The sequence below is a fragment of the Lissotriton vulgaris genome, chromosome 5, assembly GCF_964263255.1.
Source record: "Lissotriton vulgaris chromosome 5, aLisVul1.2, whole genome shotgun sequence".
Classification (NCBI taxonomy): domain Eukaryota; kingdom Metazoa; phylum Chordata; class Amphibia; order Caudata; family Salamandridae; genus Lissotriton; species Lissotriton vulgaris.
This window is the reverse complement of record NC_141693.1, coordinates 1,543,139,133-1,543,162,421: the sequence shown is the minus strand read 5'-3', so window position 1 is coordinate 1,543,162,421 and position 23,289 is coordinate 1,543,139,133.

Sequence of the window (23,289 nt, the reverse complement as noted above, 5' to 3'; positions counted from 1 at the left end):
ATTACTATTGTAGCAGTTCATTTTACTTGCTTGAGAAAGAAGACTGTTCAATAAACCCTTTTTATTGAAAACGCCCGTCACTCTATTTCTCTGCACCTCTGATGAAACGAAGCATGCACGATTGAGTAAAATATCTATCTATTGTTTCCACGACTCTGAAGATCAGTTTTATTCTTGGGGAAACAAAGTTGTCTTGTTTATGCGGTTGTCAGAAACGAATTCCTTCGTGTGTATTCAAGACAGTTTCTAGTGACCTCTGAGCTAGCTGCCACTCACAATTTAGTCTAATATATTCGATAGAGACCTAGTCGACATAAGTCCTACGTCAAATCTATAGGATATATAATTCCAATGTGCAGAGCCTATTAGGAATATAGGAACTGCACTACAGTGGCCTTTTTTCAATACTTTTCATCATCCTCAGTAATTGCATCATTAAGAGCATTGCAGAACAGTGCCCTCTGCATTGTGTGCCTTGGAGTGCCTGACCAGCCCATGATTTCCAGGGGCGTCCGTCATCAGCAAGGAGGTGGTGGACGAGTGGGCATACGCCACAATATAGGGCTGCGATGCCTGTTCCAGCTGTGGGCCTATCTGTTTTGTGGGAGACTGTTGTGGGGCTTTTGCAGACGGCCTGCAGCGTGACACCCTGAGTGATCCTGGTGCCCTTATGCAGTCTCCAGGGGGAAGAGGTGAGACATACATGACTCCCCGGAGGCTGTGCGGGGACATCCATATTGGCCGCAGGACTAGTCGCACTCCGCTCATGGGCTGGACTTGTGGTGCGGGTAGCAGTCATGCTGCGGATGAGTCCACTGACCCTGCGGTGGTGCATGCACTTGTATCGGCCCGCATTTCTAGTGAGTATGGGTGCAGGAGGTGGCCACCATTACCCTTGCAGCAGAGTGGCTGGCCAAGGAAGGGCACTCTAAAACATAAAGCCATGCTGTCTCCCACTGCATAGGGATGTCGCAATTTGGTTCCAGGACGTGACTTATTTGGAGAGGCAATCTGCGATTGAGGCTGCCCATGGTACCCTGATCATTGACTAACACTGCGGGGGTAGCTCCAAAAACTGCTGTTAGACGTGTATGCACACATTAAGTTTAATAGAGGATATTGGCTACTTCTGAGATGTGTACAGTCATAAGATTGGAAGGACTGATTACTGCCCTTCTCAACCTAGCTATGACATTTTAAATACTTTAGGTTCATCCCAGTTATCACAGGGGCCTGTCTTTTGCTGGAGTGAGACTCACCCTTGATTGACTCACTACTGGTGAAGCCCGGTGCCACGGGCAGTACTGGCAGTCACTGGATCTATGTGCTGAAGTCACACTGTACTCATTTATTCTTTCTGTGTAAAGAGCATTTATTTACTGATGCTGTGAGGAAACTGCTAGTGATGTGACATGCTCACGCTAGCTAGGGTGGACTGCAGGCACCTGCTCCATCCATATCAATTAGGTCCCACATGAGGTTCCGTGACGATTTGAACCCGTGTTTTCAATATTGTCGGAAATACATAATATTAGTATCAGTGAACCGCAAATGGTCCATTTAGCATATCCTGGTGTTTTCGCTACGCTACGAGCAAGAGCACTCCTGTTATGAACACATTTCCGATCTACCCATGGCATCCATCTTAGATCATGGCAGCCATTTTGTGTTTCTTGCCCTCACATATGCAATAACCTCTGATCACTTCATCTCGATTAAGGACACGTAGCCTTAGCCGGAGATTCACCTCTTTCATGACACGTGTGCCTTAAACCAGATCACGCTGAAGCTGCATGTCTCGACAAAGGCAGCCTCCTCTGCCCGAGGCCAGCCCACCTGAACTGGTTCTCGTATCCATTGTCCTGATCATGATTAGGCGGCCGAAGCCGGTAGCCTTGCCCTTTTACAACCCACAAACATCTCTTATCCCGCTTTTCTATCTTCTGCACCTGGCTCTGCTCCTTTCCTTCTGGGCCTTTATTAGGGGGAGGTAACGAACTTTACGATGAGGCGGTCCGGCTCTTGAATGCAATATTGACAAGGGATTGTGATGGACTAGTGGGAACCCCTCTTCGTGATGTTTGACATCAGATATTATCGACAGTTCCTGTGTAACGCCAAATATTTATTGTTTAAGACACAAAGGTTTAGGAATGTACTAACATGTGAAATATTTGCCTGAAGCACAATTTTTAGTATATAAGGAGCAACCCTCAATGTACAAATCGAACAGGCTCCTAGTCTCTGCCCGTGTGTAGATTCTGTGACTTCTGTGTCCCTGCAGTAATAAACCTTTGGTCTTTGACGCCACCATCGAGAAGCCCGTGTTTCTGTTCATTTGCGCACCAAGGCAGGTGGAACTCCGGGGTCTTTGGGTGTTGTTCCCTGACACCTCTGGACGGAACCAAAAAGTCCAGAACTCCAATTGGCGCCCAACATGGGGCGACGTCATTCGGTACCGGTCCAAAAGCCTGAAGAGTTCGAGGAGCTTCGTGTGAAGATTTCCGAGGGAGGCGCCCCACTTCATCGATCCCGGCATATCGCAAAAGTGGCCCTGAAGTTCTCTTCCACGAGGGTTCCCGTTCAGGACGGCTGCAGTGGGCCGTTGCCTTGACCGTCGCCCTGTCTTGGACCCGAGGTGCAGCCTTAGTACAGCGAAACGTGACGGGTTTCTCCTTGGTGACGTCTTCAGTGCCTCAGTTAAGTATTTAGTGATAGCTAGCTGGTTACTTTGTGAGGATTGTTAAAAATCCTTGATCGGTTCTTGGTTTGGTTTGGTTTCGTAAGATTATCACTAGTTGTTCTGGTTACGATAATCTATTTGGTTCAGTTTGGGTATCGATACATTAGTTTGGTTTTTGGTAGGCCTAAGTTCTTGGTTCGAGTGCACATATTTGTTCCGTGTTTTGTTTGTCTTGTGTTCCAGACTGAAAATGGTAAGTCGGAAAATGTTGTCTTGTTTCGGTTGCAACCATGACTCACGATTGGAGGATTCCTGTCTGGTTCCTCCGATTGGGACTCCCCTATATGACTTATACTGCAAATTTGGAGTGGGTCCTATATCCTATAACGAGGTGTGGGTCCGTTACTGTAAGAAGGATGGTGTCCTTAGTTGGCCACTACATGGTAGTTTTGAACCCGAGATTCTTGATAATTTAGAAGCGAAATTGTTTAGGAAGAAAGCCCGGCCGGCAATGTTTGATTCTTTCCGTTACTGGCGAAAAGAATCCAAACAGAGAGAAATGAAAAGGTTGAAGAAAGAACAAAAAGAGCAAGAAGAGTTAACTCTAGAGCAAGCAACTAAACAGTTGCAAGATAATGAGTGTGAGAAGGCTATTGAGGTGGCCATTAGAGAGCGTAATTTAGCGATTGACAAGTGCTACCCTGCCTTGCCATCGAAAACAGCTAAGATACTGGAGGATCCCGAAAACGATCCTCTGTTGTCTTATCTGTTACGGTCACCTCCACCGTATGCACAAGGTGCTACGGTTCCGCCTATGCCAAATGTTCAATTGCCGGTTGCTGGACAACCTGGCATTCCTGCTCCTGTTCCTCAGAATCAAGTTCCTGTACCTCCTGTGGTTAATATGAATGTTCCTACGGCTCCTCCTCTTCCTGGGTTGCCGACTTCTATACCTGTATCTGTCTCGCTTACACCTACTACTTCACAAACTATTTTCATCGATACTCCTACTGCTTCGCAATCTGTTCCTACCTCTACTGTGTTCTCTACGTCTGCAAGTGTATTAACTCCACTTTCTGTACGTCGAAAAATAACTGATTCTGTTGCTAATATACTGTCTCCTTTATATAAATCTTTAATTAAGACTCCTACTTCTGATTCAGTTCAGAGACGTAGTCAGCTACCGAGTACTGAAGAACGGGGAGTTTTAGATTCCACGGCTCTCAGATGGATTACGAAAGTTAGAAGATATAGTACGAGAGATGTACTAGACACGTTTATGCAATGGAAGGAGCCAACGCAACGGTACGTCTTTGATGAGATGTGCTCGTTGTTACGTGAGGAAATAGAGGAAGATGATGTTGAATCAGACTTGGAAGATTTAATTAAAATTCAAAAAGAGTTTGCTGCAGGAATGATAGTGGGTGATAATATAAAAGAAGCGATGGAACTCATTTTGAGTTTTAGGAATGATCCATCTCTTCGTTCGCCGAGAGATTTAGAGAAAGGTAAAATGAAGCCAAGTCGCCAATATCCTATGAGGGAGGTTCCTCCAATCTGGCGCGAAGCAATACAACGTGATGATAATGCAGGTATTGCAGCTGCTCCAGCACAGTTCCAACGAGTGTGGATACACATTCCATGGAAGCGAGCTGAAGTGCTAGCGGTGAAACAGGCCTTGCCAGATCCGCGTAAAAATCCAGCCGGATATTACAAGGAATTAACACAGACAGTTGAGGCTTGTATAATGAACTTAGCGGACATCGATATGTTATTTGGCAATGTAGTTCCACAACCAGTGTGGGCTAAAATTCGTAGGGAGGATCATCAAGCAGCCTTAGGTGGTGATTGGGCAGCTATCACTGCAGCGGATGGTCAGCAAACGGGTGGTGCAAAACCCGAACCCCTAATTGCTAATCTTCCAGGTAGAATAATTGACTTAATGAAGACTCTGATGCCTGCGTTGCGTGTTAATTGGGATAAATTATCCGCATGCAAGCAAAAGAAAGATGAAAGTGTCTCCGACTTCTTCACGAGGTTCGAAGAGACTTTTGTAGATCATAGTGGTCAGGATATGAGCACTGAAGGAGGACAGAGACTGTTTGTCGATAAATTTGTGCATAATTTGTTACCTGAATTATGCAATAAATTAAAGGATTCAGAGAGTGCGTGGGCTGTTTCTACAACTGCGCAAATACTTGCGACTGCACAATACTACGAAAATAGGGATAAAGAGGAAAAGGACAAATCAGAGAAGAAAACGAAAGATTTAAAGACTAAAGTTCTTTTACAGCAGGCGTATCCGCCTCGCACGAATCAGACTAATATGCAACAGAATTCGTATCAGAGGACAGATTATAGTTCAACCAGACCTCAATATCAGTGGAACCAGTGTGCGTACTGTAAGAAAGAGGGTCACTACAAGAATGAATGTCCAATCTTAGCGCAAAATAATGCTGCAGCAGCTCAGAGAGGTCGTGGTGGTTTTGTGCAGAATTCTAGAGGTCGAGGGCGAGGTGCTATGCCTCCGCAAACGAATGATCGTCCCTCCAATCACTTTGATCAACGAAATGTACAGTCAGCTCAACAGAATAGATCTCAGCAATATCTTGTTGAAGATTATTGTGAAGTGGATGAGGGATGTCAGCAAAATGGGTACTAGGACAGCCATAGACAGAGAGAGGGAGTAGTATCAGTTCCAGTGGATCAGAGTGGACCTTATGTCGCAGTAGCAACATCAGGTGTAGTCGAACCGTTTCTGTTGGATACTGGTGCCGCAAAAAGTTCTATCATTCATGCGAAACTCCCTGGCGCACCTTTGTCCGGCTCAACAAATGTTTCCGTAGGTTTTTCAGGCGCCCCTGTTTACAACCCGATATCTGGTCCTTTGTCTATTTCTGTGGGTCCGTGTCAATTGAAAGCACCCTTGATTTTGACGACGGGTTGTAATGAAAATCTGCTTGGTTTAGATTTGTTAAAACGGTTATATGCGACATTGTACTGTTCTCCGGAAGGGGTACAGCTTACGTTGGGAAAAAGAATCACTTCTCCGATGTACTTGTCAATGGACGCACTCCCGCCAGAGCTGCGCTCACTCCCTGATTCTCTTTGGGCGACTGGTCCTAATGATGTAGGCCTTTTAGAAATACCACCATATGTAGTCACTTTGAAGGCAAATGTAAAATTTCCAAGAATTCCCCAATATAAAATATCTAGTGAAGGAGAACGTGCACTTTTATTGATTGTGCAAGATTTGATTAAGAAAGGTGTGGTTGAAGAAACTCGAGGAAATGTTTGTAATAGTCCTGTATTGCCGATTCTGAAACGAACTGACCCTACAAAGCCTCCAGTGTATAGGTTTGTCATAGACCTTAGAGAAGTTAATAAGATTGTGGTTCCGCAGTTTCCTGTGGTTCCAGACATTACTGCCTTGTTAACATTGATTCCTGCTACAGCCACTTGGTTCTCAGTCATCGACTTGAAGAATGCCTTTTTCAGCATTCCGATAGCCGAAGAAAGCAGGGATATTTTTGGCTTCTGTCTAGGAGGTCGAAGTTTCAGATTTAAACGCGCTCCACAGGGCTACTGTGAAAGTCCATCTATTTATAGTCAAGCATTAAAAAGCCAGCTAGATTCTTTTGTCCTTCCTCCAGGTTCTGCCCTAGTACAGTACGTAGACGATCTTTTAGTGGCTGCCGATGACAAGGAAACTTGCAAAGCAGCTACGGTGTCGTTATTGCATCATTTGTCTGATCTGAATCACAAGGTGTCACCTTCCAAGATGCAATACTGCTGCCAAGAAGTGACCTACCTAGGTCATCTCTTGTCAAAGGAGGGAAGGAAGTTGACCCCACAAAGAATAAAAGCAATTACGCAGATGAGTGTTCCACGCACACAGAGGGAAGTACGTGCCTTTTTAGGTATTACCTCTTACTGTAGGCAGTGGATCCCAAATTTTTCTCTTTTAGCGAAACCATTGGTAGCTTTGACTGGGAAAAATGTTCCGAGTCCGGTGCCGTGGTCTGATGAATGTCAAGAGAGTTTTACTGAATTACGAAAAGCCTTGTGTTCAGCTCCTGTATTGGGTACACCCGATTACAGTAAGCCATTCACGCTCTACGTTCACGAGAGAGAAGGTTGCGCGTTGAGTGTTCTGACACAGAAGTTTGGTGATAAACAACGCCCTTGTGCGTATTTCTCATCAACCTTGGATCCGGTAGCTAGAGCGTTACCTAGTTGTTTGAGAGCTACAGCGGCAGCTGCGACTTCCATTCGACAATCTGCTGGTTTGGTGATGAACAACATGCTAGTGGTCATGGTTCCTCATGCAGTGGATACACTCATGAACCGAACGAAGACACAACACCTTACTAGTGCGAGATTATCTGGTTACGAGTTGACATTACTAGCGAGTCATATTCAGATCAAAAGATGTAATGTATTGAATCCAGCAACGTTGTTGCCGACTGATCAAGAGTCGAGTGATTCTGAGCCACATGACTGCTGCTTTAAAACGGAGGAAAAGACAAAAGGACGCATCGATTTGAAAGATACTCCGTTACCCGACCCGGATGGTACGCTGTATGTGGACGGGTCATGTTTTAAATTGGAGAATGGTGATGTGACTGCTGCTTACGCAGTAACGACCTTGAAGACGATTGTGGAGTCTGCAAGAGTGAGTCAGAATTCTGCCCAAGCTGCAGAATTAATAGCTCTAACGAGAGCATGTGCTTTAGCTGAGGGAAAGAGAGTGAATCTGTTTACAGATAGTCAGTACGCATTTGGCGTGGCCCATAGTTTTGGCCGGTTGTGGAGAGAAAGAGGTTTCATTACGTCCCATGGGACTAAGATTCAACATGGTCAGCTAGTTAACGACTTGTTGGAATCTCTAACCTTGCCGACTGAAGTTGCAATTGTAAAGTGCAGTGCTCATAAAGCAATCACGGATGATGTTGGACGTGGGAATGCTTTTGCTGATGAAATTGCTAAACAGACAGCTAGAGACACGATGAGCAGAATGTATGTTGCAACGTCTGCAAGATGGATCGCTGAGTCTGGGATGTGTGAAGATACAATGGAAAGTGTGAAAGAGATTCAGAGAGAAGCAACTGAGGAAGAGAAACGTGTATGGAGAGAGAGTACGGGCAAGTTAGACTCGAATGGATGTTGGATTGATTTGACAGAGCAGCAACGTTGGATGTTGCCCGATGCGTATGTGCTTGCAGTGGTGACAATGGCGCACGGAGTAGCGCATATAAGTTCTAAAGGTATCTGTAAGATGTTGGCTCCGGTCTGGAGGAATGATGGGATCAGTAAGTGTGCAGAGAGAGTGGTGAAAAACTGTATGGTGTGCTTGATGCATAATCCTGGCAAGGGAACTCCAACTCCAGCTGGTCATTTCGCTCCTCCTTCCTGCCCCTTTGAAGTGATACAGTTAGACTTCATTCACATGGAACGCTGTAATAATTTGAAATATGTCTTGGTGGTGGTGTGTGCTTTTTCCAGGTGGATAGAAGCATACCCACTGAAGGACAATACTGCCTTATCAACTGCCAAAATTCTTCTCAAAGAATATTTCCCTAGGTATGGAATGCCACGGATTGTATGGTCAGATAACGGAAGTGAGTTTATAGGGAAAGTTATGCAGAGTGTGTGTGCAGGCCTAGGGCTGAAACAAAAATTTCACAGTGCAAACCATCCTCAGTCTGCTGGTCTAGTGGAGGGTTATAATGGCACCCTCAAGCTGAAGATAGCTAAGATACAGGCATCCACAGGTTTGGCTTGGCCAGACGCACTTCCTTTGGCTCTGTTATCCACAAGAGCGACTGTACATTCTCAAGTGGGGCTTAGCCCTTACGAGATTGTATTTGGTCGTCCTGCCAATATTTGGGGGGTGCCAAGGCCAAGGGAGTTCAGACAGCTGGAATATCCTATGTTGATAGACTACCTTTACGACTTGACTGCTAAATTGAGTCTTATTCATCAACAGGTTTTCGATGCACTGCCAAAGCCTCCGGAGAGTCCAGGGCATCAACTGAAACCCGGCGACCAAGTGGTGGTCAGAAATTTTGCGAGGACAAAGAATCTTCAGCCCCGCTACGTCGGCCCCTTCCAGGTCCTACTGACAACAAGGACAGCAGTTCGTGTAGCTGGACGCAAGCACTGGGTACACGCGTCACATGTAAAGCGTGTACCCTTGCCACTACCTTACGACAGCTGGGTGAAGAAGGGAATTGGTGCCTCCGAAACTGACAGCACACCGAAGTTCATTCCTTTCAGCGATGCCGAATTGATTACTGATACTCCAAAATCTGACTCTCCTCCTGAAAAGACTCTTTTGAACACTGAACATTTGTCTCCAGCATCAGAAGAAACTTTGCAATCTGCGAACTTAAACACTACAACAGCTGCTAGTGATACACTATTTTCCGATCAGACGATACCTGCGAAACAGAGATACAATTTGAGAAAACGAAACATGGACAAATAAAGCAGGCAACTGCATATTGTGATTTTGATATATTGAACTTTTGCCTTCAGCCAGGAAGTTTGCTATTGCTTATTGTTTTTAATTGCCTTGCCGTCTGGGTAGCCGTAGGGTCGTGGCTGTGTGCCTAGTTTGAATTTGCAGGGGTCTGACACAAGGTCGATCTTTCTGTTGGTTCTGGGAACTCCCAGGGCTGACAGAGGCATTTTCATCTACGTACACATCATCAGTGGTCGCGAGCGGATTGTAGAAGATGGAGCTTCCTGCGCTGCAACAAGAAAATGTGATTTATGTTCGCAGAAACAGACTTTATAGAATTCTTCGTAGCAAATGCTTTTTGATGCAATGTGCCGTTACATTTTTGATTATCTTAGCAACATTGGTGGGTGGAATCGTCTTTAGTATAAATCTGATTTTTGTGCCAGTTACTACAGTACCTCCCCTTGATCCTGCCATTTCTACTGTTTCTTCTATACACTCTTTTCATTCGTTTCCTGAACATGAGCAAGCCCGACGTACAGAGTTCATTAACAACACTTTTGTACAGCTCTTGCACCAACACCAACTGGTAGTTAACACTACAGACTGCTGGGTGTGTGGCTTGATACCCCACACTATGGATAAAGGTATTCCCTATCTGGTTTTGCCTTTCAGCTACAATGGATCATTTCAGGCCCTTCAAACCATCTTTGCTTATGCCCTTGAAACCTATCCTCCACGTCCACCACGTTCCACTAGATATAACTCTGCCAACAAAGCTTTAGTCCAGGGAATTATTGACATGATCAAGGATGTCAATAATACTCCATCATACCCTAGAGACGAACTGCGAGTGTATTTAAGTTGGAATACTTCAGAGTATCGCCTTAGTTTAGGAGAAAGCAAGCGTAAAAGCTCAACTCCAATCTGGGTCGTACCTCACCGAGGTCAGGTCTGTTTGCAAGGTAATGGGAGAAATCCGAGAGCTCAGCTAGGGAGGAGTGAGTGCGTTGAGACTTATGTGTTTCCGGCTAACTCTTCCCCTGCCTTCCTTACTGCTAGGGGTACCTATTTCATCTGTCAAGACCGAGCATATACATGGTTACCTGCTGACTTCTCAGGTTCATGCTATATTGCTCGATTGTTGCCTCCCACATACACTGCTTCATCTGATTACCACAGAACCAGAATAGCGAGAGGTGTCTTCAGTAAGGAAGATACTGCTGGTCAGGAAGCTGGAGACTTCTTCAAAGGCTTCCTTCCGTTCTGGGGGCCTATGGCCAATAGTAGAAACATACGTCAGCTAACACGGGTAGTTGAATCTACTATTACTGAAACTGCTGGTGCCCTTAGCAATCTGACAGCTGAGCTTCAGGCGGATAGACTCATGACGTTGCAGAACCGTATGGTTCTAGATGTTATACTTGCAGATCGAGGTGGGGTATGCAGAATGATCCAATCGAGCTGCTGTGTCTTTATTCCTAATAATGCTCCAACAGTCTATGAGGCGATCTCTAAGCTACACAAGATTTCCGACTCTATACACATAGATAAGGGAAACTGGTCCTTTATGGAGTGGTTTTGGACTCTGATTTCAGCGTGGGGATGGAAGGTTCTAATGGTCATTGGTGTCATCCTAGTATTCCTATTCTCATGTTGCCTGATTATCCAGTGTGGTCCAGCTCTGTGTAGTCTTTGTGCTGCAACCTGTTTTAGGAAACCACCTGCGTTTGGAGAAAAGGCACGAGAAAGGATGATGATACAACAACATGTCACTGACCTGATGAGCATAGAACTAGACTCTGATATAGACTGAGTAATTGCCTATGTAAGGGCAAAAGGAGGGTCTGAGGTTCCGTGACGATTTGAACCCGTGTTTTCAATATTGTCGGAAATACATAATATTAGTATCAGTGAACCGCAAATGGTCCATTTAGCATATCCTGGTGTTTTCGCTACGCTACGAGCAAGAGCACTCCTGTTATGAACACATTTCCGATCTACCCATGGCATCCATCTTAGATCATGGCAGCCATTTTGTGTTTCTTGCCCTCACATATGCAATAACCTCTGATCACTTCATCTCGATTAAGGACACGTAGCCTTAGCCGGAGATTCACCTCTTTCATGACACGTGTGCCTTAAACCAGATCACGCTGAAGCTGCATGTCTCGACAAAGGCAGCCTCCTCTGCCCGAGGCCAGCCCACCTGAACTGGTTCTCGTATCCATTGTCCTGATCATGATTAGGCGGCCGAAGCCGGTAGCCTTGCCCTTTTACAACCCACAAACATCTCTTATCCCGCTTTTCTATCTTCTGCACCTGGCTCTGCTCCTTTCCTTCTGGGCCTTTATTAGGGGGAGGTAACGAACTTTACGATGAGGCGGTCCGGCTCTTGAATGCAATATTGACAAGGGATTGTGATGGACTAGTGGGAACCCCTCTTCGTGATGTTTGACATCAGATATTATCGACAGTTCCTGTGTAACGCCAAATATTTATTGTTTAAGACACAAAGGTTTAGGAATGTACTAACATGTGAAATATTTGCCTGAAGCACAATTTTTAGTATATAAGGAGCAACCCTCAATGTACAAATCGAACAGGCTCCTAGTCTCTGCCCGTGTGTAGATTCTGTGACTTCTGTGTCCCTGCAGTAATAAACCTTTGGTCTTTGACGCCACCATCGAGAAGCCCGTGTTTCTGTTCATTTGCGCACCAAGGCAGGTGGAACTCCGGGGTCTTTGGGTGTTGTTCCCTGACACCTCTGGACAGAACCAAAAAGTCCAGAACTCCACACAGCGTGATGTTTGACACTTTGTTTTTTGTACAGCAGTGGTTCTCGTTACCATTTCTGCAATGGGGAAACCTGACACGACACAGAAGAAATTGCAATTTGAACAATGTAAATCGACCAGAGCAAGTGAGTAGTGAGTGACGGTACCTGAAACAAATTCTGATTCCTCTGGCCTGGAGTTCGGAAGTGACCTACGCCAAAGTTTGACAACAATGCTTCATTGCCTCACCAAGATGGACGGGTAGATTGATTCCCTATCCTACAGAATGGCAGAATGTCGGTGCTCAGTGATCAACAAACAGAGCACCTGGACATGATGGAGAGGCGAGTGTTGGAAGCAGAAGATGAACAGGCCACAGCAGTAGGGAGTAAAAAACAGATAGAGAAAACCTTATTGGCACTACAACTTAAGACTAAAGATTTGGAGGCCCGCTGATAGCATGGAGGTGTTTGTGGAGCAACTCCTCATAGAGCTGCTGGGCTGAGAAACTTTCTCTGACATGTTTATGATGGAACAAGCACATCGCTGCTTGGCTTCGCGGCTGGTGCTCGGTGCCAGACCTCGCTCTATCATAACACGCTTGCCTAATTACAGAGTTAGGGATGTGACTCTGTGACGCTGTTGGACTTGACCCTTTTGGCAGGTTCACCCCTAAACTTTTTGCTATTGATAGGTGACTTGGTGCTAGTGATTTGTGGCTTCTGCACACTTTACCACTGTGTCCCAGGGTAAAGTGCGTGCGTGTAGTAAGGTTGGCCTGCCCTCCCATAGGAATGCATGGGGAATGTATGTGTCCCTGGTAGTTCCTGATGCGTGGGGAGTGCAGACTTGAGTTTGGTATGTGCGGACTCGTGTGATTATTTATTTATTTATTATTTATTTAGCGATTTGTATAGCGCCTGGTGACCCAAGGGCATTCCCCGCGCTGTAAGGAGGTTGTTATCCATTGAGGGAGAGGAAGGGGGGAGGGACATTTATTTCGGGAATAGATGTGTCTTCAGTTTTTTGCGAAATGCCAAGTAGCTGGGTTCCAGTCTGAGGGTACGTGGAAGTGGCCGCTTGAACAGAGAATCGTCGTCCTCCTGTGCGTGTCCTTTTGAATTTGGGGATGTTGGCTAAGTGCTCATTCTCTGATCGTAGAGATCTGGTTGCTTTGTAGGGGGTGACCAAGCTGCTGAGGATCGCAGGGCCGGATCCGTTGATCAGTTTGTGTGTCGTGCACATGGCTTTGAATTCCACCCTTTGGCGCACAGGGAGCGAGTGCAAGGCCTTGAGGGCTGGTTTGGCTGACACTCTAGAAGGAAGGTTCATGAGCAGACGTGCTGCAGCATTCTGTGTCCGTTGCAGTCTCGTCATGGTGGCCTCAGGGGCTCCCAGGTAGACCATATTGCTATAATCCAGACGAGACAAAACTAGTCCCTGGATGAGAAGTTTCCTGGAAGCGGGTGATAGTAAGGGGAGAATCTTGCGGGTAGTGCGCATGAGCCCAAAACAGGTGCCCGCAGCACTGGCCGCTTGCGGCTTCATGGAGAGCTCGGGTTCGAGCCATACTCCAAGGGTCTTGATTTCACGCTTAGGGGAGGGGATTTCTCCGAACACGTCCGGCCAGACTGCTGGGGGGATGGTCGCCCATTGTTTTCCCAGGAGCATCACTTCGGTCTTAGACCCATTTAATTTTAATGCTGAATCACTCATCCAGCTGTGGATTTCTGTGAGACAGTTAGCCAGGTTGTCTGGGTGGCCGTCTAGTTGGGATAAGGAGACGACCAGTTGAGTGTCATCAGCGTAGCTTACCATTTTTATGTCAAATGGTGTCACCACGTCTTCAAGAGGGGCCATATATGCATTAAAAAGCGTCGGGCTCAGTGAAGATCCCTGAGGGACCCCGCTTGTGAGGGGGAGGGTGGACGAGTGGTAATTGCCGTCCCATACCTGGAACGTGCGTCCGGTGAGGAAGGATTCTATCCAGCTGAGTGCCGTCCCGGTGATCCCTGCTGCCGCGAGTCGATGGAGAAGGACACGATGGTTGACTGTGTCGAAGGCTGCGCTGAGATCCAGGAGGATCACTGCCACTGACCCTCCTGAATCCAGTATACGCCTTGCCTCCTCGATGACGGCCAGGAGGGCAGTATCTGTGCCATGACCCGGGCGAAATCCCGTTTGGGATTGCCGTAGGACGTTGTTTGTCTCGAAGAACTGGGACAATTGTCCGTTTACCAATTTCTCGGCTACCTTGCTGATTGCAGGGAGGAGTGATATTGGCCAGTAGTCTGCCATGTCTGCTGGATCGAGCTGGGGTTTTTAAGGAGTGCTTTTACCACCGCGCTCTTCCAGCTGACAGGAACAGATCCCTGGGCAAGTGAGCTGTTGATAAGCTCCATGACCATGGGGACAATGACGGGGGCCACGGTTTTGAGGAATCTAATGGGTGCCGGATCCAGAGGTGATCCGCTTCTCATTTTGTACAAATGAAAGGTAACAACCTAGGTAATTTAAAGGTTGGGGTATCGTAATGACACGAATTGGTGAAAAAATGACTACAGCTAGCTAAAAAAAAAAATTTTTATTTTTCAATCGACATAGTAAAAAGGTTCATTCATATAACATAGAATCAAGATTTAAAATTCATAGTACATATATAACATGAACAGCAATACATAAAAATTAATGAATCAAAAGAGAGAGTAAGTGGCATGAAAATAAAATCTCTACGCGCGTTTCAGCGGCCAGCGCCTTCTTCCTGGAGCAGCCACGTAATATCTATAGATAAAAAATACATACAGAATATAAAATTACATCGTTTCGCAGTTACATGTAAATAAGAACAAGGTCTAACAGAAAAAAAGGTCACATTTTTAGCAGCTATAGTTCATAAAACATGATTTAATTGACGTTATTCTATTGTTATTTTCTTGCGGTATTCTGTTCATACATCAGAGGATTTTCAAGGTGAATAGACCGGGTAAGTAGCCCAAGTAAAGTGCCATTGATGGGCATATGTGCCAAGAATTTATGACAAATTATTTATGACAATGTCTTTTGGCTTCAGGATGACTTTGTGGGGGACGTTGTGTTAATTTTTTTGTTTATTAAAAGACGTCTACCGGCTGTCTGAGTGATAAGACAACCTTAGCGGTTCGCATACTGTTGTACTGTCAGTGATGAACAATACGTCTGGTATCCCAATTTACGTGCATATGATAGGGAAAATAAATGACAAATTTTGATCTTTTAAGATCTGTGCTCAAGCATTTTAATTAAATTAAAGCGCTATGATCAGGGAAGTAGTGTAAATCAAGTGGTACTTACTAGTAGAAAAGTATTGTTCTATTATTAAGGTGTTTTTTTCAAGTTTCTTTATTGTGATTCCCTCTGCATCCAGTATGGGTGAAACTTAATGAAGAAGGAAAACTGAATTTAGACAAGCTATTGAATTTTTCCAGTAATCGTGGAGGCGGCATTTATAAAGGACGAGCATATTACGTTGTTTTTACCTGGTTGATTTGGTAATAAAATGATTACTGCCCGCCAACTGGAACCCTTTATATCAATATACAATGGATGGTTTTGATGATAGATTCTTCCAGCGGTAATTTCGGTTTCTAATATTATGGAGTATAAAGAGACATATAGGATATTTATTTTCTATTTTATCAGAGTGCAAATGTTTGGAAGATATCAAAGGCAACTATCTTACCTATAAGTTTTGTCAGTAAATATTTAACATCTTGGATAAACAGCTTTTATTCTAGGAGTTGTCCCATTAGAGGAGTATTTGTTTCAGTAGCAACTTAGTTTGCCTAAAAAAAAAATATATATATAAGTAAAAATTAGGGTGAGTTGAATATTATTATTTGGTTCTCATTTGTCTGAAACCTCAAACTTTCTTTAAGGTTTCACACGTTTAAAGCGTTCTAACAAGTCTTTGTTTAAACAGTGTATCTTACCTAAAAGATTTGATACTTGTATTTCCCCGCTTCTCATTTTGGTCATGGTTCGTTCTACCTCTACGCAGGTTACTGGCCTGAATGTCGCAAGTTGAGGGCGAGGGTTGCTTTCGGTCTGGCTGGGAGATGAAAGGTTGTCCATATGGCTGGCGGGACCAGGGGAGGGGAGGGAGGCTAGGATGCGGACGATTTTGTCGTCGAAATAGGTGGCTAGTTCATTACTTCGGTCCACCGGGGGGGAAATGGAGGAAGGAGAGTTAGGTACTTTTAACAGCTCCTTTACAATTAGGAAGGATTCCCTGGCCGAGTTGGAGGATTCTTTTATCCGCGTGTCGTAGTGGGAAGCTTTGGCGTGCCTGATGGCATCTTTGTAGAGTCTAACTGTGTTATGGTATGCTTCCTTGCTGGTGTGCTGCCAGTCTTTCCTCCAAAGCCGTTCGGCTCTTTTACAGTTTTTACGAAGTAGTCGGAGGTCCGGGGTGTACCACGGGGCGGACCCGGGTTTCCCGTTTTTGTCCTCCCTAGTTCTTAGTGGGAGTATGGAGTCCAGGGAGGTGGTAATCCACTCTCTAAATTTACTGTCGGCGACAGCCGGGTCTTCTGCGTATGCAGGGGTGGTGGTTTTAAGGTTCCTAGCCCATTCTTCGGTGGGAAGTCTGGACCAGGTCCTGTCCCTGATGTAAGTAGGCGGTTTTTGAGGTTTCCTGAAGGATCCTGGTAGTAGGAAGGAGACTAAGAAATAGTCTGTCCAGGGTAGGGGAAGGGCCTCCTTCGCTTGCATCGAGGGGGTGCTAGTGAACACCGGGTCCAGCAGGTGACCCTTGGTGTGAGTGGCTCCAGAGTTAAGGAGGCGGATGTCAAGTGCCGCCAGATCGGAGATCAGGTCAGCGGCTGCCGGGTCGGCAGGGTCATCAAGATGGATGTTTAGATCCCCTACTATCAAGAAATTTGATATGGAGTGGGCCTGAGTCGCTACAGTGTCCAGGAGAGAACTAGCGAAAGGGCCTGGATACCCGGGGGGGCGGTATACAAGGACTCCTGTCAGTGAGTTGGTCGGGTCTAGCTTGATTGTAAATTGCAGGCTTTCAGAGTCAGGGATCTGCGCATCACAGGATTTGCAGTGAAGGTAGTCCCGGTGAAAAATGGCAACACCACCACCTCTGCCTAAGGGGCGGGGTAGGGACTGAATGAGGAAGCCCGGTGGGGTGGCTAGCACCATGTCTGACTCCGAATGTGGGGCGAGCCAAGTTTCCGTGAGGAAGAGGATATCTATCTCCTGGTCTTCTATAAGATGGTTAATCTGCGTTGCGTGTTTAGGGAGCGATCGGCAGTTTAACGATGCAAGTTTGAGGGCAGCGGGCTTGTGAGGTTTTATAGGTAGTTTGAGCTGGACTGGCTTGCAGAGGGAACAGCGGATGAAAGGTCCATTTAGGTCATGAACATATTCACATGGGGAGGCGGGGGGTCTGAGACTTAGTAGCTCCCGACGTGAGTAGCTTACCTTAGGGGCAGCTGTGTCCGGCAGGGGTTCTGGCCCTAAGCCCGGTCGTGCGCGGACGGGCGCAGACGGGCTTGCCTTAGGCGCTCCCGCTGCGCTCGTCCGCTGCGCTGGTATGGCCGGCACATTTGTAGTTGGTGATATGGGCGTGGCCTCGCAGTGGGCGTGGCTTCCGCGTTCTGACCGCGCTGGCGGTGTGGGCGTTTCCCAGCAACAGCGCTGGGGTCGCTGTGTCAGGGGAGGTCTAGGAGGGCTGTGAGAGCGCTGACAACTCAGCGCTTCAGTGCAGGTGAGCTCCGTGGTATTTAAAATCCAAACACAGGAAAGAATAACAATTTTTAAAATCAATTGTGGGCACAGTCCTCCGGCTTCCGCCTCAGAGGATAACAAAATAAACAATAATGCGACGCGCTTGTTTTCAGCGCTTTGTAGTCTCAGGTGGGCGTGGCCTCGCAGTGGGCGTGGCTTCCGCGTTCTGACCGCGCTGGCGGTGTGGGCGTTTCCCAGCAACAGCGCTGGGGTCGCTGTGTCAGGGGAGGGCTAGGAGGGCTGCGAGAGCGCTAACAACTCAGCGCTTCAGTGCAGGTGAGCTCCGTGGTATTTAAAATCCAAACACAGGTAAGAATAACAATTTTTAAAATCAATTGTGGGCACAGTCCTCCGGCTTCCGCGATGATGTATGTGGCATGAATGTGTCTAGTGTGGAAGTGCCACTTCTAGAAGTTATCCTGTCTGTGTATAAAAGGTACATTGGCTGTCTGGCTTGTGATTGGCTGTGACTGGCTGGTGAGCCTGGCTCCATGAGTCATGATGGGTCTGCCCCGGTGGTGAGTGGAGAGATCTGCATGAGTGATGGGAGGGAGGAGTGCACCTGGGACCTGAATAGGGCTGGGCTTTCCCCCACACAATGCTGGCTCCGCCCCCTGTGGTGCGACTGATGACCCTACCCATCCTGTGAATAGGCAGAGGGGCTGAGAAAAACAAATTGCTCAGGAACCAGTTGTATCTGGTTTGCCCCTTGCCTGCACCCATGTAGACAAAGGGATTTAGTGTATAAAAAGAGGCTGGGACCTCTTGTAAAAGGTTCTTCTCCTGATCCTAATTTGAGGGGGGGCCGGCTGCTGCTGGGCACCAGGAGGACCGCCACTGGGACTGCCTTCCTGCCTGGAGGACCCTTTGAGCTGGATCCTGGGCCCAGCCTTTGCCCCCCTGCCTGCCTAAGGACCTTGCTGGACTTCTTTTTGACTGGGAAAGTTGTCCCTAAAGCGCCTGGGCAGCGCTGGATTTCCCTGCCCAGGAGCGCTGCTATTCTCATCTGCAGGCCAGTGCTGCAACCCCTAAATCGAAGGATTCCCCGGCGTGGGGATCTCCCTGTTTTGGCCAATTCAGAGCAGGTGCCCACCCTGCATTTCGCCCGCATTTTGCCTAATCTGCGGCGCGGGTGCCTACCCCGCTCATTGCCGCATTTCTGCCGATTTCCGGGAGCTCACCCCGGTTTATTATTTTAATTCCTGGGTGCCACCTCGCTCCAGCGATTTACTTCCAAGCGGGAGCCTACCTCGCTTTGCCCCGATACTGCCCGAGTGAAATCACCGCCGCAGCCCGGAGTACACCGGAAGTCAGGCACTCCTGCCCGGGACGTGGGAGGGCCCTGAAATCCATCCGGAAGAGGAGGCAGCAGCTTGGAGCCTCGCGGGCTCCACACGGAATGCCAGCTGTACCCACCGCCTGCCGTGAGAGTCCCGCAGGCAACCAGAGTCCGCCCGGGAAACCAAGAAGCAGAGTCAGCCAGTAGAAGTCTGGCGGGAGCCTACCCCGTTGTGAGGAGTCTGGCCGAGCAAGGACGAGGCTACTGACGAGCCGGTGAGTGTGGCCCCAGTGTGTAGTGTTGTGGAGGGGGCATCGGGGCACATTGCCGGTGCCCACCCCTCCCCTATTGCCGGTGCTGACTTTGAGTGGGAGCCACATCTACAGAGCGGGCTCGCAAGACGGCGAGCCACTCTACTTTGGGGGCATTTAGTTTCTAGAGCCCACAAGGCTCAAAGCGGGCAGCATTGCTATTTTAGAGCCTAGAAGGCTCCGGGAACCATTTTGCATTCAGAGGCCTGAGGGCTCCACCCGGGCATAGTTGTTCTCGAGTCCCCCGAGGAGGGACTCCAGCGTCTGAGCATTGCTTTGTTTTAGAGGCCCGAGGCTCCAGGGGGCATTGGTGGTATTTCGAGTCCCCAGAAAGGGGACTCCCACGTCCGGGGGCAGTTGCTGATTCTGAGTCCCCAGAGAGGGGGACTCCAACGTTGGGGCATTTTCAGCATATTTGTGTTAGAGCCCCAAAGGTTCCCAGGGGCGCATTTATTCCTCAAGCCTTGCGTAGCTCTACTGGGGGCATTGGTCATAGAGCCTGCCAGGCTGACCCGTGTTGTGGCCTCCCCTTGTTAATTTAGAGCCCAGAGGAGGTCTACAGCTGCTCAGCACTAAGTGGGCAGCTGCTTCGTTTAGGCCCCCCAGGAACCCTTGCGCAATCTTTCTTTGGCTGCCTGCGCAGCCTGCCCTGACTTTGCTGGACACAGGGCGTCCTAGCCCCTGAGAGGCCAAGTTGGCCTAGGGACAGTTCCAGGTGTTGTGCCCTTGCGTGGGGTACATGTTTTGGTCCTATGTGATTTTTGAGCAATTGTGATTTACCTGCCTAATGAGATTTCTGCATCATGTATAATACATTTGTGCCTATACCTCTGAATGTGTTTTTATGCTTAGGAGGTTGTTTTTCCTAGTATAGTTATACTAGTGAGTTCATGGTTCCCTGCGTGATATTTTCCTAAGGTTGTTAGGGTTGAGTAGGTGGTATTTACCTCTTACCAGTGGTTACTGGTTGTGTGCTACATTTGCTATTTGGTGCTACAGTTATTATATGTTCTATGTTTTAAGAGCTATTCCTACAAGTATTCTATGTTCTACAAAGTGCTAATTCTACCAAGTGCTAGTTCTAAAAGTGCTTATTCTTGACAGTGGTCCATGTGGCCCTGTCCCATGTATATAATCCCCTGTAAATTCTGCCCGTGCCTCTGGCACATTGTAAAGTGTGTGTTTCTCATCTAATGTGTTTGGTATAATACAAAGGCTATTTTTATATATAACCTTGTGTGGAGTTTCCTTTGTGGTGGGCCTTGGGTGTTGTTGCTGGGTGCACGCGCAAACACTTAACTTACATTGCCTCTGGGATAAGCCTTACTGATCGCGTCACGTTACCTAGAGGGTGAGCAGGGGTTATCTTTGGCGTGTAACTCCCTTGCCCTGACTAGAGTGGTGGTTTCTGCCTGGCTTCGGCACAAGCCTTAGCCAACCGGAAATCCCATTTCTAACAGACGCTCTAGGGAATAGCGATCTGTGCGCTACGGGGGTGCCGGCCTCTCCATCTTCCTAGATTTCACCTCACTGGTGCAGGAGGCAAGGAGGCAGTTCTTGTCAGTGAAGCGGAAGCTGCAGGAACTTCAAATAGAGAATGCAATGCTCTACCCTGCACGTTTGAGAACAACTGTGGATGTAAAATCCAAGATACTTAATGACGCTAAATCCCTGCAACAATTCCTCAAGCAACATGAATCATCCAGAGCTGGTTGGTTTTCATCGAGACAGAAAGATGAACTCAATAAACAGGAGTAATTTTTGTTTTTGCTGTTCTCCAGCTAAATCTCTTGCCTGGCTTATCTTTAATTCTAAGATATGGTATAGATGGGTTTCTATTTCACATTAGGGTTTCATCATTGCCAGGACAATACTGTTGCTCCATTGATCCACCTTGGGGTGACTTCAGTGGCATGCTGTTTCCCTGTGAAGTGATGCCTTTGGGTTGTGTCTGACTAAGAGTTACTTGTAGATGTGTTGTGTGTTATGGGCACATTTGTTACATGCTGGATAGGAATCTTTGATTCTGAGCGGATGAGATGCAGTGCTATACGATTGAAGCTGATAGCTGGATGTCTGATGTGACTGATCACTCTTGTGATGGCCCTCCTGTAACATCTGTGATAGGAGTGATTGGCGAATATTGTCTGCCTCCAGGTGTGTTCCACACTGTTTCTTTTGTGGCATGTCATTTTGGATATTAGGAGGGCTTTGGATGGGATGCAACCGGCTATGTCACATGTTGGGGACACAGCATGGGTGGGGGGTAAGATTAGGAGCGACTCCTTATTAGTGGTAAAATTATGTTATTGTTTTAATTAATAAAAATTGTTACAAAAGACCATGCGTAAAATGTAGACAATATCATCTCAATTCATTTTAGACATTTCAGAGCTGTATCAAGAATAAAAACAGAGGCCCATGGATACTTAGTTTATGCTCAGGGCTTTGGATTTAGGATCTTACGTTAAGCCTGTCTCAATCTTTACATAAGAGCTCTTTAAGTTTTTGTGCAAATTTCGCTAGTCTAGCCAGTTCCATGGGGATCTCTAAATTAAAAAGAAGTTTCATTGCGTCCGTGCAGGTGCGGATTCCATATTTTAAACACAAGGGTTTTAATAAAGTGCGGCGTGAAAGGCTCACATCAGGACAGGTGCAGAGAAGGTAAGCCAAGGACACCTCGAACTGGTGGCAGAGTCTACAGGAGGTGACCGCCTCTTGTGATTTCCAGAGGGTATTGATGTCTTTTATTGGAATGACCATGAGTCTGACTGAAAGGATTTGCTTTAGTATTTGCTTGTTCAGTGCTGAGTCCAGGTATGGCTGCCTCAATTTGTCCTCCTAAGAGCTGACTAGTATCCCAATATTGCTGCTGGAGGACTCAATAGTCGCTATGCATCTTGCTTTGATTGTGTTCTGACTTGTTTCCTTAAAATTGTTTTAAGCAGGCCGGGTTGATGAATAAAATTGCCCCAATCACTCAGGTCGAGGTGCAGCTCCTTAAGGGCAGTTGATAATGTGTCTGCCCATGGATTTTTCCCTTTCGTGAAAATTTCTTTCAGGGTAGCTTTCATTGTGTCTGGGGGTCAACGCATGTCCCTCAATAATAACGGATGACCGCTGCCCAGTGTTCATAAGTTTGTTTGCTTAATTTAAATTCCAGCCTTACTAGCGCATTTCTGGCATAGGCTGGTATCTGAAAAATCTGTTTGAATGCGCGGCAGTTGGCAGTCTCTATGATGTTGATTAGGGCCCTTAGGAAAAAAACTAGTTGCCCTTAGGAGATTGAAGGGATTAGCTTGGCTCTTACGACCTTTCAGACCTTTCAGAGTTCTGGTTGACACACTGCATAGTTTTGAGTTGAGTTTACAAAGGACGTACGTTACCCCCTTGGCTTTAGATTCTATAGTAGCAATGTGGGCTGTCGGCTTGCCATTGCTCATAATCCATGTCCCTAGGTAGTTATATTTGGTTGTTATTGATATTTTCAGGTTGCCCATTTTCCATTGATGTTGGGGTGTTTTCCAAAGATGACTACCTTTGTTTAGCTGGAATTTGCTATCAGTTCGTTTTCTTCGTTGTAAATGCTGAGTGCGTCCAATGCTCTTTGCAGGCCCATTTTTATATGGACCATGTCGTCTGTGTATTGCATTAGGAATAGTCTGGTTGGCCCAATTTTGTGTGCTAACAGGTTGGCTTTTGATATTGTTATCCAAGATCTGCAGTGTATAAAACAGTAGCGGGGCCAAAACGCAGCCTTGTTTCAATCCTCTGTCCATGTAAATCTTCTTTGTGGCACTGTTCCCAGTGAGTTTGATGCGTACCCAGGTTCTGGTGTAGAGAATGTTCCAGGCATTCAGCAACTTGTTTGAAATCCCCCAATTTTGTAATTTTCGCCAAAGTAGGTTTCAGCTGACACAGTCTGGAAAGCAGTTTACTGTTCCCTTTAGGGCTATCAGTTGGGCCTTGGTACAAGGGCCCGGCTGTGCCTGTAGTTG